Source organism: Sinohyriopsis cumingii, chromosome 7 (genome assembly GCF_028554795.1).
Source record: "Sinohyriopsis cumingii isolate HCF-2022 chromosome 7, ASM2855479v2, whole genome shotgun sequence".
Taxonomy (NCBI): Eukaryota; Metazoa; Mollusca; class Bivalvia; order Unionida; family Unionidae; genus Sinohyriopsis; species Sinohyriopsis cumingii.
In genome coordinates, this window is record NC_142967.1 from 97,282,760 (window position 1) to 97,304,029 (window position 21,270).

General features: G+C 36.0%; 1 protein-coding gene across 2 annotated transcripts in view; it reads right to left on the reverse strand.

The window, feature by feature from the left end:
* The window catches only part of LOC149795775 (leucine zipper putative tumor suppressor 2 homolog), a 142,908-nt gene that overhangs the window by 110,601 nt on the left and 11,037 nt on the right, over positions 1-21,270 (reverse strand). The window contains exon 1 of one of the 2 annotated variants that reach the window (XM_089965698.1): positions 17,291-17,648. The exons of the other annotated variant lie outside the window; for it this stretch is intronic. The gene's annotated coding sequence lies outside the window, so the exon portion shown is untranslated. Of the gene's footprint in view, positions 1-17,290; positions 17,649-21,270 lie in introns of those variants that run through there. 2 annotated transcript variants of the gene reach the window in all.

Consider the following 21,270-nt stretch of genomic DNA (forward strand, 5'->3'; position numbering starts at 1 on the left):
CATGTGTAAATCATTTAAGTTAGATTTTTTCATAACTTTAAAAAGTTACCCTTCACCATGACATCAAAGCATAGGAACGGTAATAACACACAACTAAAAACTGACTTACAAAGAGTGTGAAGTGGCAAATTTTATGTCGATCTAACAAGAATACATTAGCTGAGACCAGACAACCATTAATTAGATTTATGGAGACAAGCGCATATCATATCGCCATACTACCGTGTACGGTAATGTCCTTTAGAGGGAGAATTCTGTTCCTAATTAAACATTTGTTTATACAGCAGCCAGGCAGACAATTTAGGACGAGGAAAACTTCATTTTCATGGTAAAGTTGTCACAATTGAGAGAATGCAGAAACTCTGTTACTCAAACTACCAGGGTCAAGTTGACCCTGACTTTGGCGCCCCTGAAAAAAAGGCGGCAGAGATATTTGATTCTGATTGGTACGTTAAATGAGAGGGCGTGTTCCAACACAAAATTTCATAGGTTTTAATATCGCCCGCATCGAATTTTAATCAGTCTAAGCTTTTCCTACAAGAGGAGACCCAAAGGTTATGACTCCGGAAATTTGCAAGAAATTTCCGTAAAACTGTTGTCCAAAAAGGGGACGATTGTCGAAAGGAACCGACGAACTAATTTACCGATTAGGGGGAGGAAAAACATTGACGGCAAAGGTAGTGTGACAATTCCATGTAATTTGTTGATGCCATATATAATGCTTTGCTGAAGTTATTTATTTGTATCTGCATGAATCTTTTTTTTCTACATTCGTGTAATAATTTGCTTTATGAAGTATAACTGTGTTGAGTTTATGCATAGGAAGTTGTACATTAATCTTCTTTAGATAAGTTTGATGAATTGTTTGAATTTGTCGTCTTGTTTGCATAAGAATGATGTTCTAAGAATTTAATGCATTACATTAGTTAATATGATTACAAGAATCCGTGTGAATTCGCCGAATTTAGAAGATTTCACGTATGATTAAGAATAAGTGTGTATTGTCGGAAATGATCTAGTAATTGATTGACGTGATGTATCCTATTTATTCGCTGTGTATGTGGTAATGTGTAAGGTCAAGGCGTAACGAATTAGCTATTTGACTAACTAGGGTCATTATAGGACATGTGGAGTCGATTGATAGCCTTAGCGTCTGTTTAGCACTGATAGTGAAATCTGATAACAAGGGAGAATAATGAAGAATTAACCGTTTCATAAATAACGGCAAATTTAGGTTGTCTCTATTTATATTTATTTAAAAGGGAGAAAATAGCTCCAGAGACGTACGAACGAATGAGGGACGTTATTCTGAGACCTATACGGAGAAGCATAGAGAAGAGGGCAGTGAGACATATAATCCTGTGACGCAACCCTGCGACGTGTTAATCTCTGAAGAAGTATTTTGAGAGTGTCCTGAGACGGGTGGTAGAAAGTATCATCCCGAGATCCAAGGGGTCTGAACAGCGACAGAGGAAGCAAAAACAGACTGAGGACGAACAGGTTATGAAATCATACAAGACGTTGACTTCGACTGTTCACTCGATCTTATGATGAACTAAATCTATCAGTAACAGATTGGCTATCTTATTTAGATCTATTTGCGTTTTCTTTGTATTTCGGTGAAAGTTAAATTTCTAAAAGCAGAGTACACTCCTGATGTAATGAATTTTCACAGTGTTTGTATGTAATTGATTAAATTGTTTGTTTATATGTACGGGGGCTTGTGTTGGTTTGTTCTATATACCTGCTCAGATCTCTATCTATTCCACCTATAAGTTTCACCACTTATGTTTCCATTTACTCGAACCGGGCAATAACATCGAGGGCAGTCAACCCCTAGATAACGAAAACCAAATACGGAGGGACATTCACTCCCCCTGTGTAACAAAGAGGCTACAGGAACATAACCCTTACATTATCACAGGGAGCTGTGATAACTGCAGTCAACCCACATGTAATTAATTCATGACCACTAATCTCACTGTAAAGTGCTATGACATGACAAATCATTAGAGGGATCTTTCAGTTATGCTAGCATACAGATGAAACAATTAAATGAAATCTCTAAAGACTGTGATGCAGATGGTTGTAACTTTGCTTGTCTTAGAAAAATACAGTTCAACAAGAAGATTTGGTGGAGATACTTCTCACGAAATACAGCAATATCTAACAGTATGTGCATGTTAAGCCATTGCATACAGTTGTTACATCACCCTTATGTTAAGCCATTGCATACAGTTGTTACATCACCCTTCATATCCACACTAAATCTTCACATTCAGCACATCAATATGGAAACAAAAATAAAAGGGACAAAATGGCTGAATTACATTCTTAGAGTCTTTAAAAATTTGAATCATAAAGAAATAATTATGTTTAGCTTAGCCTTCTAGCTTCTCTTCATGCATAACTTAAAGGTCCCTTTCGCGGTTTTTATATCACAACATACTGTGCTGCATGAATTAAGACTGGTGGCCATGTTAACCTGTGATGGTCTGGTATCAAATTGGAATTCTTGTAAAAGACAGTAACCTGTGATGGACTGGTAATATTGGGATTCTCATAAATGACAGTAACCTGAGATGGACTGGTAACACTGGAATTCTCATAAAGGACAGTAACCTGTGATGGACTGGTAACATTGGGATTCTCATAAAGGACAGTAACCTGAGATGGACTGGTATCAAATTAGAAGTCTTGTAAAGGACAGTAACCTGTGATGGACTGGTAACACTGGAATTCTCATAAAGGACAGTAACCTGTGATGGACTGGTAACATTGGGATTCTCATAAAAGACAGTAACCTGTGATGGACTGGTAAAATTGGAATTCTCATAAAGGACAGTAACCTGTGATGGACTGGTAACATTGGAATTCTCATAAAGGACAGTAACCTGTCATGGACTGGTAACATTGGGATTCTCATAAAGGACAGTAACCTGAGATGGACTGGTAACATTGGGATTCTCATAAAAGACAGTAACCTGAGATGGACTGGTAACATTGGAATTCTCATAAAAGACAGTAACCTGAGATGGACTGGTAACATTGGGATTCTCATAAAGGACAGTAACCTGAGATGGACTGGTAACATTGGGATTATCATAAAAGACAGTAACCTGAGATGGACTGGTAACACTGGGATTCTCATAAAAGACAGTAACCTGAGATGGACTGGTAACATTGGGATTCTCATAAAAGACAGTAACCTGAGATAGACTGGTAACATATTGGACAATCTTAAGCTCCATCATTCCATACATGGAGAACTTTAGGATAAGCATTAAACCATACATAGCAGGCATTGGGACCACTAAATTATTTTGCATTAAAAAAGAAGGCTTGCTGGGGACTGGTTTATTGACACATTTTGTACGACTCTGGTTTAGTTATCATGTACTATAAATTGAAATATGCATGCTGGAACTTCACCGGAAACTAGTTTACAATGACTGAATGTGTCCTCAAAGGGACCACAGTTTCCAAGCCCAGCTAACCATTTAACTAAACTTTATAGCCAGACAAAAGAAAAACATGTATGGTTAGAGAATACCAATCTACCCTATTTTAACTGCCCTTGATCCTACAACTTTTTATCTACCCTATTTTAATTGCCCTTGATCCTACAACTTTTATCTACCCTATTTTAATTGCCCCTGATCCTACAACTTTTTATCTACCCTATTTTAATTGCCCTTGATCCTACAACTTTTTATCTACCTTATTTTAATTGCCCTTGATCCTACAACTTTTTATCTACCCTATTTTAATTGCCCTTGATCCTACAACTTTTTATCTACCATATTTTCATTCTCCCTGATCCTACAACTTTTGATTACATACACAACCACAAAAAAAAACTCAAAATGGTACCAACCATGCCTCATTTTTACATCCAAACTGGTAACTTCATGTAGGAAAGTGACATTAACTAACACAAGCTGGATAAGTAATAGAAACAAAAACTCTGTACTTGCCTTCCAACCATATTTTACTTCCACACCATTACTGGAACCACAAACAACATATTTTTTACCTTGGGCAAGGGAAATATTGATTCAAATAGCAAAGTTTTTACACAGAAAATAGGAACAAATATTTGAATTTCAGATCCAATTTCCTTATGCCATCTGTGCTGGGCTAGAAGGTCTAAATCATAACTCAGCCCCTGCCCCTATCCAATGCATCATTAACACATTAACCCCTAGCGACGACTTAATGGGGCAGGAGGTAGTAGCCTACTGCCAAGCTCTGTAGCGTCATGGTCATGTATGATACACTGATGTGGGTGGTATTATAGAAAGGTAGACAGATGTAGCTCTACAATGATACCAAATAATCTGGAATACATAGTTGCACTACAATATACAGATTAAAAAAACTCTGGACCCGACCTTTTTTTAACCCAAAATTCACCCGTGGTCAGAATCCGATTTTGTTTCAGGATTTTAGACATTTTGGTCTCAAATCTAAGGCAAACTGGTATGAACTGCAAACAGACAGATAAGCCTTTGCAAAAAGTAGGATAAGATAGGCATTTGGAATAAAGAGTGGTCTCAATACAAAAATAATGGCTCCGTTTTGCAAAAAAAATATATAAAAAATCCAACTTTTACCCTTCTGCTCATGCGTTAGTCAAATAGCCAATGAAAAACAATGTTTCTAACACAACTAGGCAATATGTTATTGAAAGATCACCAGGGATTTGGTGTTTTCGGATCTATTCAGAAGTAGCTTTTAAAATGTGTTTCCTACTCGATTTTCAGGCGAAAATAACAAAAACCTCTAGGGGTTAATGTGTTAAATACATATAGCACACTGACAAGTTTGGACTATGGTGACTGCTTAACAAACAACTTATTTTACATAATTTAAATGCATAAAAAATTCTTCACACAGTTTTAGCTGAATTGTATCAGTAAAATATGAAGATATATGTAGACCCCATCAGCTGGATTGCTCTGTTAACTGTGACACTAATGTATCGGCTAGTATCAGTTCAGTTTATTATATGCAGTTATATACAGCAGCACTTTACGTGGGTCTTTAAACACTGGATAAACATCAAGATAAAAATCAATGTCAATCTTTGTGAAAGAGTTAAACTGTATATATTTGTCAGCTATGATTTAATTCACATGTGTTTAAAACTCCACTTTCCCACACTCCAATTAAGGGGAATTTTTTGTAGAATACATACATTATCCCAGAGCAACTAAGATAAAGAATATTGAGGCTAAGGATGAAGATCTACAAGGCACCAGAATATCATTATCTACATGAGAACACAAGGCACTGTTATATGTCTTAATAAAGATGTTGATTGCCCCATGTCCACTACAGAAGAGACTTTAATGGTGTTAGGGGGCAGACATATCTGTGATTCAAGCTAAAGATCAGCATTGTATCTGCATGCACATTGTTCCTGCCATAAGCAAAGTCAATATTTAATGCACACGCAATCAATATACATTATCCCTAGCACAAGCCTTCAAGGTGTTTGATGCATTCTAAAAGTAAGTAAGTAAATATGTATGTAGGTAGGTATGTATGTAGGTAGGTAGGTATGCATGTATGTACATGTATGTATGTATGTACATGTATGTATGTATGTACATGTATGTATGTGTATGTATGTATGTATGTATGTATGTATGTATGTGTGTATGTATGTATGTATTGGCCATATTGGCATATCAGCACAATCTTTGCTATAATGTGCCAAGCAAAAAGCGTAGTTAACAAAAAATGCCCAATTTAAGCACCCTACCAAAATTCCTAGAAAGACAGACCACTCCAACCAAAAAGACAAATATCCATGAGAAAAAGGATAAAATGTAAAGATGTCACAAAAATCTCCAAAAAAGGCACACCAAACAGAGATAAAGGCAAAAAAAGGGTTGGAAGTTGTCAAAATACAAAGTCAAAACATTTCTGTGTTCTACAATTGGTAAAGAAATCCAAAACCTTTTCAAATAGAACAATAACAGAGGATGCATCACAGAGCAATTAGGTTACATTTTTGGCATCATATGGCATGCAGAAAGGAGGTACATAAAAGCTAACCCAAAACCTGCCCAGTAATCTGAGATGAGGAGGTTTTCTTGTAAAATATAAACTTTTACATAATTTCAAATACATTATTTTATGGTAGGCAATATGACCAGATATGTGTCTATAATATTTTATTGGCTACTCATCTTAAATCTGTGTAAAAACAATAAAGTAAATTTAGGTATCTGCCAAGAAAGAAATGCGCATACAAATAAAAAATAACGACACAGAAAAATTAAAGACTGAAAAGGCAAAAAGAGAAATCTTTCAAATCTAATTCAAATGTTTTCTATAAAGACCATACTTTTAAAAATTGCAAGGTTTTTATTCCAATTGGAATAACATCGCAGTGAAAATGGTTGCCTCAGTTTGTTGTCTCTTGAAATGCAGGAGGGTGCATAAGGCCTATTTTACATAACTAAGCCAGTAGTGTATATGTGTGTACATGTTTGAAAACGACAACAGACTCAAGATCAACTATTCCCAAAGGTCCCTGACAAGCAGGTGATCTTGTATGGAAATGTACAGTATGACAATATGAGCTAATTAAGCATATACCATCCAAGTTATTAAAATATAATTATCCACCATGTATAGCCCATAAATATGTGCTGACTAATACTATAAAGCCCACAACAACAACAGACAAGTCAAACAGTCTACATAAAGTCTGATTTAAATAATACAGATAAAAGTACTTGATGAACATCAAATTCAACACAAATGATGTTTGAAAAGTGAGACGAAATCATTTAATTCTTCTATAATTAATCTATAATTTATAATATTTATCATTTTTAGTACAAATACAGTATTATCAAGAAGACCTAACTTAAGACTGACCATCTATATGGGGTCAAGTTTTGACTTGTTACAACTTAAGACTGACCATCTATATGGGGGCATGTTTGGACTTGTTACAACTTAAGACTGACCATCTACATGGGGTCATGTTTGGACTAGTTACAACTTAAGACTGACCATCTATATGGGGGCATGTTTGGACTAGTTACAACTTAAGACTGACCATCTATATGGGGGCATGTTTGGACTTGTTACAACTTAAGACTGACCATCTATATGGGGGCATGTTTGGACTAGTTACAACTTAAGACTGACCATCTATATGGGGGCATGTTTGGACTTGTTACAACTTAAGACTGACCATCTACACGGGGTCATGTTTGGACTAGTTACAACTTAAGACTGACCATCTATATGGGGTCAAGTTTTGACTTGTTACAACTTAAGACTGGCCATCTATATGGGGTCATGTTTTGACTAGTTACAATATAAGACTGACCATCTATATGGGGTCATGTTTTGACTAGTTACAAAGTAAGACTGACCATCTATATGAGGTCATGTTTTGACTAGTTACAACTTAAGACATCTATATGGGTTCATGTTTTGACTAGTTACAACTTAAGACTGACCATCTATAAGGGGTCATGTTTGGACTAGTTACAATTTTTTTAATTATTATAATGGACAAAATTAGTTCTTTTTCTATGAAAGGGATGTGGGAGGTCGCAGGTTCAAACCCCAGCCAAGTCATACTAAAGACCTGCAAAAATGGTACTAAAAGCCATCTTCCTTGGCACTCAGCATTAAGAGTTTAGTACTAGGACTGCTCAGCCTGGTATCAGGATAATGTGACCGGGTGGGACATGATTCTAAATGTCTGCAGCATGATGCCCCAATGCTAGACATCATCATAAACTGCCACATTGCAGTCATCATAGCAATATGACTGAATTTTTTTTTAAAAGCAGCATTAAATATCCCAATCACACACACGTATTTTATAAATCAGAGCAAAGGGGGGGGGGGAGGTTTCCAAGCATTTGGGGAGCCAGAAAATTTGTATTAAAAAAAGTTCAAGCCATTCCCCAACTTCAAAGAAAATTAAAAGCTCAGTTTCTAAGTATCATCAGTGCCCAGGACTATGCCCTATCAGTGTCCATGAGTGCCCTGGGCTAAGACCCATCAGTGTCCATCAGATTTCCTTTATGTCAGTCTGCCCAGGGCTATGCCCCATCAGTGTCCATCAGTGCCCAGGACTATGCCCAATCAGTATCCATCAGTGCCCAGAGCTATGCCCCACCAGTGTCCATCAGATCTCCTTTATGTCAGAGCTCATGATTTTAATCTGATTGAAGATGATACAACTCCACACAAAAACTGAACTCAAAGGTACTTTTGTGTCTCTATAAATAAGGCATCATAATTAAAAATATAAAAGACATACAGGAGTTTAAGGATTCTTCACCCAATACATTTTTCCAAAGAATGGGTGGATCTAATCCAGGTTACCTTGTCAACTGAGGTCACAGGATCTATTCTAGGCTGTGCAGTTGTAGAACACAGATAAATTCCTAAATTTGTTATGAAACAAAAACCTAATGTGCAATATATTTTAAACTCCTACCTATTTTTCTTCATTAAATCCCTCCTGAAAATTCCCCCATTCCTTTTAATTGGAGGGGAATATCACCCCACCACCTTAATGCTCTGTTGTACAATACTGTATATGCCAGGTCCTACTGCACACAAACATAGACCCTGATCTGCTGTAGCATAATATGCTGACAGACCAGAGTCTGTGTTGTTCTACTGATTACTCCTAACAAACTGCACAGACCCAGATCTATAAGCACATCATGCAATGGCAGAACTGGATCTATGAAGTTCACAGACTGATCCAATTTATAGGTGCGTATATATCGTACACACTGAGGTGGGGAAAAATTTATTTTCATGATATACATGAAATAAAATAAAATGAAAATTAAAAAATTAGAAATAATTAATTCTTGGTAGGTTGACAGTGTGTATAAGGAAAGAACACTATACGCAATCATATCTAGATCTGCTTTTATAATAACCAGTCTAAACCAGAAATATTTATACAATAAAAATAATCAGAGTAAACCTGAAATATGACCAGTCTAAACTCAAAATATTTATGAAACAACCAGTCTAAACCTGAAATATAACCAGTCTAAACCCAAAATATTTATAAAATAATCAGTTTAAACCAGAAATATTTATAAAATACAGTAGTAGCCTCCTGAGTATGTGCACTCTGGAACCCATCACCTGGAGGAAGAGGCATGGACTGGAATAAATTAATCCATTCTTTTATTCATTCCTGAAATGACTTGACCCAAAGTGACCTATGGGCTATTAAGCTATTGGCCATGAGAGTTCAAAATAACAAAACAGGCTGGCAGATTTTCTGTCCATGCTTCCTGTATCATTAACTAAAAACTGATCATAAAAATTAATTGAAAGCAGGCAATATACCTGGAATTTTTTTAGCCTTTCATGAAAAGAAGACAAACTAATGCAATATTCAGAAGACAGATAATTAATCAAAACCTTTTTTGTGCCTTTTTCAATAAAGAGCTTTAATTTGCATTGCTCCCTCCCTGTAGATAATTATTTAGGGCACATTTACCCAGCAGCAAGGGGGTTAATTAAGCCCTCAAGTGCGATCATTTCACTGTCCACAGGTACTAAGTCAGGGAGCGATTTTCTCTCTTGTCATTTTATCTTTAAATTTAGGATAAAAGTAAGAGCATAGAAGTATATTGTTTGTACAGCTCTTGAGTGCCACAGGACAGATTGATGTATTGATGTATTACATGAAACCTGATAGGGGTTTTTATTAAGCTTAAACAGGAAACCAATCCACAAATGACAGTATGCTGGTCAACTGTGGATATAATATCTGTCCAGAAACACAATATCACTGCATGGGAAAAATGTTCAATCAACAAATTTCGAAAACAAAACAAATATCAACCTCTCTGATGAAAATCTAAGCCTTCTACTCCTTAGGTCTCACTGGATAGTTTCATATTTTAACACACACACACACTTTTTTGGTAGAAGATATGAGACTGATTATCCTAAGCATAGCATTTATAAATTCACACTGAAGCTAAATCTCTAATGTGGTTTACATTTACTAGGCTTGAAAATAAGTTGGCTTTTTTGGTGACTGCCTGTCATAGACTAGCGCTGGAGATCAAATGCGTAACTTAGATTGCAAATGAACAGCCAGCATGGCTTATGTAATTACATATGTTCGCTACATTGGTAAATATCCAAAATCAACATGGCTCTGGGGGATGAAAAGTATGCTAATTTGTTATAGTATGCAATTTGGGGCGGTCCATTTAGTACGTACGCATGGGAGAGTTAACCCAAATGCATAAGCTTACATATGGGGGGAGGGTCTACTGATAATGTACATATGCACAGGAAATGGGGCAGGTCAAACCTCAATAATAATTTGTCTAATACGTAACCTGTTCGACTGAACCTCAGTTGGCGTTTGAATTTTAGCAGACACTAGACAAACTTTTTAAAGTTACGCAGCTTATTTCTTTGATGCAGCCAGATATTCAACGTCGGTGGACTGCTTTATTTAAAAAATGTTAATATTATTAATCCTTGATCGTTACTGCGTGGATTGTTATAGAATTGTGGGGGGGGCATCAAGAATACGTACGCAGATGGGAAATTGTAAAAAAAAGTATGCATGTGTACGGGGGGGGGGGAGGGGAGAGAGGTCAAGCTTTGCAAGATTTTTGTGTACGTACCAAATTGATTGCCCCTAAGGCACATAATGATTCTTTTTGCCACCTTGTCATCAGAAAATATTCAAAATAGCTTTTTGCTGTTAAAAATGAATGTAAAAAAGGGGGGTGGCAGTGTCGGTTTAATAAAAGGTCACAAGTTGTATAAGAAATAAACCTGAATACCTGTCAGAATCCTACAAGCTTTCTACAAAAATCTTTAGTATTTTATTTGTATCTTTCATGTAAAATTATTCTCAATTTTCTGTTAATGTCCTTGCCGGATGAAACATCACCCCCAAAAAACCTGTCCAGTGAGATCTTAGAAGTAGAGGAAAATTATTTTATTGAACCATCTCAATTTGTGAAACACTTTGCTTATTGCAACTGTACTCAGCAAATACACTAAACAATCATTTACTGCTGGCATGTGCCAACAGGCCTGATATAGCTTGTAGGTATATCCAATTCGTTACCTCACTTGGTGTGGATTTAAAAATTGTGTACCTGGCCTGTGCCTTGGAGGAAGTTGCACATGCTTGATTTACATCAACCAAATTGAAACCTGTGAATTAAAAATCTACAGTGGTCAAGTCAAAGTTTATCCAATATGTATTATAATTTTTAATTTTTAACTGAAGTGCCAACTCAGGTACTAATGGTGATATCCAGGCCTCATTTTGTAAACTGTATGTTAATTAATCCTACCCCAATCATATCTCAAATGTATGCTGATTGCAGCACTTCAGTCCACCTAGAATATTTACAAAACATGGGTTGACCAAGACAATTGTTTCACTTCTGTCAATCCTAAAGTCAATAGAAATAGCTGTGGAAGACTGAACAGTGTTACATATATCTGATTTAATTCATATTTTAATTTAATTGTTTGTCAGTTAAAAAAAATTTAATTCTATTATATGCTATTATAATGTTAATTTTTTCACAGTAGATATTTTTCCAGAAAATCAGTTGACCGGAGTCATTCTTTCGTAAACACCAGGTGTTGATCTAAATCCCAACCTTGTTTCAGAATTTGTAGCAACCTTCATAAACAAGTTCTATTTTATTTTAAAATGATTGGTTTTCGTCAGGGTCATTTTTGGTGTACATGACATAAACACAATCACATGAAACCCCCTTTCGATTTCACAATTCCAGTTTATCAATTACTGCACATTTGTTAGTTTTAATAGAGATGCGTAGTGAGAGATTTCTCCGTTTTGGGCTTTTTAAACTGATGTCAAGTTATTTTGTTGTAGCCAGATTTTGAGTTATAATTTTCTTCAGTTCAGTTGTATTTCAAAAAGATTAATTCATTTTTCTCTGGAAATATTCTGAAGAGTGATCAAAGAAATTTTGGAAAGGCATTGCTTACAAATTGAATTTGGATTTCCAACACTAGAGTGTCATTATTTGTATTTCTACAAGGAAGTGTAAAAGACAACACAGTACAGACTACAGCATACGCCATCGTCATCCATTTGGATTTTCCATCAGGATTCAAACTTCAAATTATTAGAACATTTATTACTAGGACTTTTGCAATTTAATTCATTGATTATTCTTAGATTATTTTTGGATTTGATTCTTGAAACCACAAGTTCTTCTCCTTTTTTCATTTTTACAGAATTTTTCCAGGGAAATAAATTATTTGTTAAATTTTAAAAAGCTTGTTGTTTTCACTCTTTCTGTGTAACTGTTTCTTTGAGCCTAAACACGTAACAACAGATTGTAGATACCTTTTGTTAAAAAATTTCCCATGAAAACATTGTGTGATGTATCTGTAAATTACTGCACCAAAATATTGTTATCTCATGGAAATGACTGACATGGTCTGAATGATCAAGGCCTGAGACTTTTCTAAAATTCAAAAATATAAAGTCTTATATTTAAGCTTTAGCAAATACCCATTTTGACATCTAGTATCCCGAGTCAGGAAAAAGTTTTAGCAAATTTGCAAACATTCTGATGTCAAACAATCTAAACTGGAATGTGTGTGTGTGTTTGATTTGGATTTTTAATAACGTTGCTTTAACAATTTTTCAGACATACAGTAAAACCTGTCTTGAAAGACCACTGCTATGTGAGACCACCTGTCTTGAGAGACCACATTTTCAGTGCACAAATTTATTCATTATATAGCATTGTGACCTGTTATGAGACCACCTGTCTTGTGAGACCATATTTTTTTGGCAAAAGAGGTGGTCTTACAAAAGAGGTTTTACTGTATCACTACAATGTCTGCAGTTTTACAGTTTATAGTGATGTCTCGCACTGGGGCATCATGCCGCAGACACGTAGCACGATGTCCCAGCCAGTCACATTATCCTGACACCAGGCCGACCAGGCCTAACACTAACCTCTTAATGCTGAGCGCCAAGCGAGGCGGCTGTTAGTACCATTTTTGTAAGTCTTTGGCATGACTCAGCTGGGGATCGAACCCATGACCTCCCGCATCCGAAGCAGACACTCTAACCACTAGGCCACCGGAGCGGTGAAAAAAAACCACACTGATAATAAGTGACATGTGAATATGGACATAATAAACAACATTTTGTAAGAACATCTCCAAATATTTACATTGTGAATATGCAATACAAAAACTGTGAGACAACAAAGTGGAAGGTTTGAGAATTTACGTTAAAGTAGTACTTGTCAAGTCAAGCAGGTTCCACTTGAATTAGTTATAATTAAATGCATTTACATTTGTACTTTCTCTATTTTCCTTAAGGATTCTGTAACGAACCGAAGGCAGAATTTTGCAGAATCAAAGCATGTGGGCTGGACGTCTTACTAGGAGTTACATAATTTTGGATTTCTAAATTGGTTTCAAAGGTATTTAATCTTTGTGCAAACGGGGCTTCTGCCAAAGGGGATATTCAGGCCGGATACCCCGTAGCACACCAAGATGGTGTGAAGAAAACTGGACCCTGGCAGAAAGAACATCAAACAGTAGGTGTGTCGACTAATTAGGGATGAGAGAAGCTAGATCTTCCGCTGGGATGGGCCAATACTTTAGGTGGGAAAATGCTTCATTCTTATTCGTAAACACGCACAGACCCATCAGTGAGCTGCAAATTCTCGGGGGAGAGTGATGTATTGTCTAGTAAAGCAGGAAGCTTATGTTGAGGAGGGAATTTTAGCTAAAAGCCACTCCGAGACTTAACTCGTAAAAAGAAGGGAACTGAACTGGGTAAACAAGCTTCTCAAAGGTAAAACGGTTTCATGGCCAAGTCTTTGTGACTGATTTGAGTAGATAGTTGAATATATTAGAATACTGAATCCTCACGTATAGTTGCATTTATTAGAATATTTAATCACATCATATTGTTGAATTTAGATTGAGCACTATGCGTAATTAGAGTTGGATTTATGTGCATATGTATTTATATGCATAATTCTGTAATTCTTAGGACGCATGCAACAGGAATGATTACATAATAACGATGGGTAGATACAGTGTGAGTGTGTTACAAATATTCATTGAGTAATGCTATTCGTGCGTAGAGCGCAAGGCATGAATCCGATATGTGGAAATTGATATGTACATAGGGCCTGGTAAAATTGTTCTCCCATTAGTCTGATGGAAGGTCCATGAAAGAGTGGTTAATTTCAAAGAGTAGAGTAGAGAGACAAAGGTGTACGTCCCTTATATTTCTTCAGGAAGCTCCCAGGGTGCCGTGAGAGTCAGTGCCGAGATATTCCAGGGTGTACGAAGTGACGACACCAAGAGAATAAAAAGGAAGCCATGGAGACTTCCAGTGTGTACACATAAGGCATAGTGTATAGAAGGAGGAAAAGGAAGGAAGGAAGGAGGAAAGAAGAGAAATTAGACGAGTACTTGGGAAAACTCGCTGAACAGAGACTCTCTCATAATAGGACAGTAATTTCTATATGACGAAGTAAAGAGTAAAGGGCATTTGGTCAACCCGGCCATTATTGTATTATGATATATTGAGCTGAAGATTTATGTCCATGAAATTCTTGCATTCGTATATTTGATAAAATTGTTATTTATCCAACCTTGAGTTGTTATATGTATTTAGAGAGTCGGAACTACTGACTGGGGGCTTGTGAGTCATTAAATTTAAATGCACACCTTCTGCAGTATTATTTGTAATAACGTAGTGGATCAGTATTATTTATAATACAGTAGTGGGGTTGTGACAGATTTCATTCCAAATTACTAACCCAGAATATTCAAAACTTTTCTTAAAGAGTTCTTTATTTGGTTTTGGAATGGAAATATGGTTAGCTGAAATTGATCTTGCCTTTGGTATTTTTTGTGGATAAAGTAGTTCCTTGAGTTATAATGGATATATTTGTTTGAAATTTTGTGCTCAAGTCAAGGCTTTCAAAAAAAATATTTACTTGCTGATAATACTTTAATGTAATTCATAGCATTTGGGATGTTTACAGCATTATCTAAGATGAGTCTGCAAGCTTTTTTAGAAAGTTGAATAATTTTCAAGTATTCTTGTCAGAAGTTTTTGCCCAGATTACATTACAGTAGTCTAAGTATGGTTTTATATAGCTTTTTATCTATTTAGTAGATTTAATGTAGTACAAAGCTTAATCACCATATTGGTAAACTGAACCAATATTTCAGTACTTTGGTTTGTGATTTTCACGGATGCAGAAAAAAGCCACTGCATCCAAACAAAATCATTTGTACATTTATCATTGTCACTGTCAGGAACATGGTGACCTGTCAGCTGCCTCCTCCATTTTCAACCCATGTACACTGTATCACTGTTACACATTATACAGCTGGTTAGTTGGCCTTACATACTAAATCCAAATCCAAATCAATGTGTTTTAAATTATTATTATTATTATTTGTATTTGCAACTATGTACATGTACTCTGTATGTAAATATGCAGAGAGCCACAAGGATTAGTTGCATGCAACTGTGTCACCCTCTTTAAATAAAGTCTATTAACCTTAATTTCAGGTATGAATTTACTTGCTTATTAATAGATACTCACTCGGATGCCAAATTGATTGTTACGTCTTGCTATTTATGCTGGTGGGATGTGCAAACACGGAAACAAACATAAACACAAAAAAAGAAATATAATAAAACTGTCTGCGATGCATTTTAATACTGAGAGAGAGAGAGAGAGAGAGGACAGCTTAAACTGTTTACAGCCAGCTAGATGTCACACTAACGTCAGCTAACCAGCTACCTGCGCCTAGATAGAAAACAGATCAAAAAATTCTCCACCCTAAACTCCTCCCTAAGGCACCAAATGCCAACGCTGAAAGCGTGTAAACTTAGCTCAATAGCTTGAAAAACTTATATAATTCTGAACACGTTTGCTACCCAACGTCTGGGCCATTTGCTGTATTTAAAAAAAAACAAACAATAAACATAATTTTAAATATTCACTTTCCCAATGTCCCAAGAATTCAAACCTCCAGATATGGCAAAACATATTTAAGATATGCAGTAGGCCAAAAAGTAGGTCTCCACTTTTTTTTCCGACAGCGGAGACCAACGTTGTCGGGCAGTAGACCATACTTGAGTTTTACGCCGTGTTAACCTCACATCAGTTCTGACGTACCGGACGGTCGTTAGTAATTAATAAGTTTATTTCGACTGACCTTGGTATGCGGATAGAAACTAAAATCCCTTTTCTTTTTACCTATGGCGTCAAATCCTTCAGAACACTCACTTTTTAGTAATAATCACTGTCAGAACAGAACACCTGTCAGAGAGGAAAAAAAGAGGAGACCTACTTGTGTGAGTCTAGGTATGCCATTCCATGGAATGAGCTGACCAACGATTTTCAGTAGGGATGTAATGGTTCTTTAACCTTGGAATGGTAAAGACTATATATGTAGCATTGTATCGGCAAGTAATAGCCCCATCCCCAGCCCCACTACGTTGATAACTGATAGGCCCCTATATATCGTAGTTTGTTTTACTCTTTGTATTTTATACTGTCCAACTGTCAGGCGCTCTGCTATCTATTTACTATTACCTCCCCTTTCTTGCTTTTTAATGTCATATATGCCCAATTTGCATCCAGTCATGGTTTTACTCATGAATTTAACGGGGGGGGGGGGGGGTAATTATTCTACTCCTTAGCATCCTAAGGTCATAACCTGTGATTTATTTTACTCAAATGAACACTAAATTCACTCTGAAATCATCGCTTTTTAAAGTGTTTTGCTTAATTACAGATTACATCTCAAAGTTATATTTCAATTTATTTGCCTCATTTTATGTATCTGTTATAATGTTTCAATGTCTTGACAATCAATTGTCTGTATTGTCCGTTATATGTATTGTCTGTTACATTATCACTATAGCACTGCTGTTGTTTTAATCATGTCGACTATAAACAAATCTTGTCAAAGCTTTATCTCAAATTTATTATATCATTTACCACGTTGAACTTCTATTCATTTATCCCTCTATAAGAGAAGTTAGCCGACCACAAAGTATACGCCAATACCATGCAGACAAGACATCTGAAAAGAGGTGAGGGTAAACATTATTAGACAGACCTAGTTTTTAAATTAAACTGGCATTTTAACAATACTAAAATACGCCTTTTTGGAAAGAAAGAACGAGGATGGATAATGTATCGGTAAAAAGTTTTCACTCAATGTATGAAGTTAATTAGATACCTACCACACGTTTCTGTTTTGCACAATGATAAATCCGTTCACATGCATCCACGACATGAATGTTTAAATTCAGAAAGGAAACTTCACGTCTGTAAGAACGAGTTAACAGTCCGAATATGTGCAATTTAAGTTGGTGTAGTCTCTTGAAATACTAACCAAGGCCTGATGCACTCGTCACACAACCTTTAGGCTCTAAATGTGATCTCTACGTATGAAAACTTCTTTCACAATCAAAATGACAGAAATCATGGTGTGTCTTAGCAACTTGGTAAAGTTTAAGAGATCGTCAGTACCACATCTTGTCTTAACACTTCAGCTGAATTAACTGACCCAGTTGGAACCTATAACTCTGCCCACTGTTCATCTGGACATGGCCTGGCTGCAGAAGTCAAAACCAAGTCAATGAATGATCAGTCTTAAAGAGCAAAACCCGGTCTGCTTGGGTGAGTCTATTTTCAAGTTAGGGGGACAATTACAAAGGCACGATGTACTTGTCAGTGAAAGAAAGCCATTAAATCAGGCTGTTAAATACATCATTTGATGTGCAATTTGGAATTTGATTGAAAGAAACATTTACTGCAGGCTGAATGACTTTAAAGTCGGCCTTGTCAGAGACATAAAGACTGGCATTTGAGATCTTACATTATTGTAGTAGTGGTGTTTAAAAAAAAACTATACAGGCCTTCAATAACTTTACAGACAGTGCTCAAGGTAAATCTCTATGGTCAAAGGCACTCGAAAGATAATTGAGTAGACATCGTTTATAAAAAAGATACACAATTTAATTGATATAGATACACAATTTAATTGATCTTGATAAAGGTGTCACTAATGCGGCTAGGAGAAAATGTGAATGTCAAATGAAAAAGGTCAACCACCATTCTCAATATATTGACTGACATTTTCATCAGAAACAAAACATCATAAATGCACGAATCTTTTCACAAAAAGACCCCATCACATAGGAAAGTTTCTTTGGCGACGGAAAATTAAATTATCAGGCGACAAAGGTATAGTGAAGGACAGACCAGTAAGTTGTTCTCTGCCTTTTCTTTCTTTCTTTCTTCTGATAGTTGATGGCAGATGCGAGTTATGTCATATAAACAATTAAAACAGAGAACAACAACTTTTTGATGTGGATTTTAATCAAGCTATAAATGTACCTAGGATATGGCCAGGGATGTTATTTTGGGGGAGGTAGTTGGGGGGAACAAATGCCACCACCCCCCCTCGAATTTGCATGTGGTTTAACATTGCTGTAGCCCGTAAACGAAATTAACAAGCCCATCAAGCTCCCCCCCCCAATCAAGTTTCCCACCCCCACCCCTGAAAAAAGTTGAAATGTCGTCCCTGGCATGAGTGTAGACTCCAGACAAATAAAGCATTTCCATCTGCCACCTTTTTATGATGGCCTTTATTGCCATCTCTTGTGTTCAGTTATAGTATTATGGTTACATAACATGACTTCCATATAAAAAGGCAATTAATGTATAGTGGAAAAGTGCCCTTGGAATCCAAACAGAAAAAGAGATAGCCATCACAATGGCCAACTTCCTGTTCATTTAAGATTTTTTTTAATTTCCTCATGTATCTGTAGTTTATACTGAGCATTATTGTCTCTAAGTCACAAGTATTACTAATTAAAATATGGAAGAATAATCAACAACAACAATAACAACAACCAATGAATGGAAAAGTAAACATGACTCCCAAGTGAACCAGGCATAGCTTGATCCCAAATGACAGTAGTTATCTAAGAAATCCGAGTCAGCAAAATGCTTTCTACAGAAATTTGTTTAAATGCTATTGGTAGTATGTGTTATGAAAGCAACTTTTGTTTAATTTCTCTAGTTATTTTAAGTTTTTGGTATCTCATCCATGTTTGATGGCACATCGGCATTGGTTGTCAATTATCCAATACTGAAAGACATGAACACCATGATGCATTCAGTCAGTGTTGGTCCAATTATGCTAAGCAGTTTTGTTTATTGTTTTACAGGTACAGTTATATATATATATATATATATATATATATATATATATATATATATATATTATTTTTTGCAATGGTGCCTATATTCTACTGCAAACATCTGTCAAAATGTGATAGGTCTTGCTAAAATGCTTCCATCAAATGTGGTCAAATTCTGTGCAGATTTTTAAGGAGATGCTACTTACGTGTTTTTAGTTTTTTTTTAAATTAAGTATTGATGGCAGATAGGCTTCATTTTGAACAAACTTAAAGGTCTTTATTGGATGCTAAGACCATAGGATTCATTTTGAACAAACTTAAAGGTCTTTATTGGATGTTAAGACCATAGGCTTCATTTTGAACAAACTTAAAGGTCTTTATTGGACGTTAAGACCATAGGATTCATTTTGAACAAACTTAAAGGTCTTTATTGGATGTTAAGACCATAGGATTCATTTTGAACAAACTTAAAGGTCTTTATTGGATGTTAAGACCATAGGATTCATTTTGAACAAACTTAAAGGTCTTTATTGGATGTTAAGACCATAGGCTTCATTTTGAACAAACTTAAAGGTCTTTATTGGATGTTAAGACCATAGGATTCATTTTGAACAAACTTAAAGGTCTTTATTGGATGTTAAGAGCATAGGCTTCATTTTGAACAAGCTTAAAGGTCTTTATTGGATGCTAAGACCATAGGCTTCATTTGGAACAAACTTAAAGGTCTTTATTGGATGCTAAGACCATTGGTTTCATTTGGAACAAACTTAAAGGTCTTTATTGAATGTTAAAACCATAGGCTTCATTTGGAACTACTTAAAGGTCTTTATTGGCTGTTAAAACTAGGTCTCAAGTAGTGACCAAAAAAGTGACTAGGATCACTTTTTGGACAGAGAAGTTGCCTTTCTAATGCGTATCAATAATTTTCATTTTGCCTTCTACTGTACTTTGAAATGAATTTTTCATATATAAAAAAACCAGCTTTTGCATTAGGCACTCATGCAATATAGTCCCTACCATACTGCTCTTTAATATATGGTCCCAGAAGCATATCATCTAGGCACAGGAGTGAACACTCACATTGAGTCTTGGCATATCCCATTCAGAGATGCAACCCTTTTGACACTCTGACAGGACCTATATCTGGTCTCATTGATAAACTGAGGGGAGGTGGGATGAATGAAATCCCCAGATAAACACATTACATAAATAAGCATCCTCTGCTATGCATAGTTTGTTTTATGTGGCAAGGCAGCCTGAAACACTAAACCTTAATTACCTCCTAAAGGCAAAGTGTTGAAAAACTGAAAATAGTGAGCCATTTATAACATGATACAGCGGGTACCTTTACTAAGACTTGGGGGATTGGAAACTTCCTACCTAGCCCACCAAAATATCACTTGTTTCTACCCAGCCCACTAAAATATCATTTGTTCCTACCTAGCCCACCAAAATATCACTTGTTCCTACCCAGCCCACTAAATTATCACTTGTTCCTACCTATCCCACCAAAATATAACTTGTTCCTACCTAGCCCACCAAATATCACTTGTTCCTACATAGCCCACCAAAATATCACTTGTTCATACCTAGCCCACCAAAATATAACTTGTTTCTACCTAGCCCACCAAATATCAATTGTTCCTACATAGCCCACCAAAATATCACTTGTTCCTACCCAGCCCACCAAAATATCACTTGTTCCTACCTAGCCCACCAAATATCATTTGTTCCTACCTAGCCCACCGAGTATCACTTGTTTCTACCTAGCCCACTAAATATCACTTGTTCCTGCCAAGCCCACCAAATATCACTTGTTCCTACCTAGCCCACCAATTATCACTTGTTCCAACCTAGCCCACCAAATATCACTTGTTCCTTATTGTTATGCAAACAAGGTTTCAGCAGAGTACTCAAATAAAATTTACATTTATATACACTCAGTACTTCAAAAAAATGCATTGCTATTAATTTTAACTCCATATTGGATTTAACTGACTCCATTTTATACT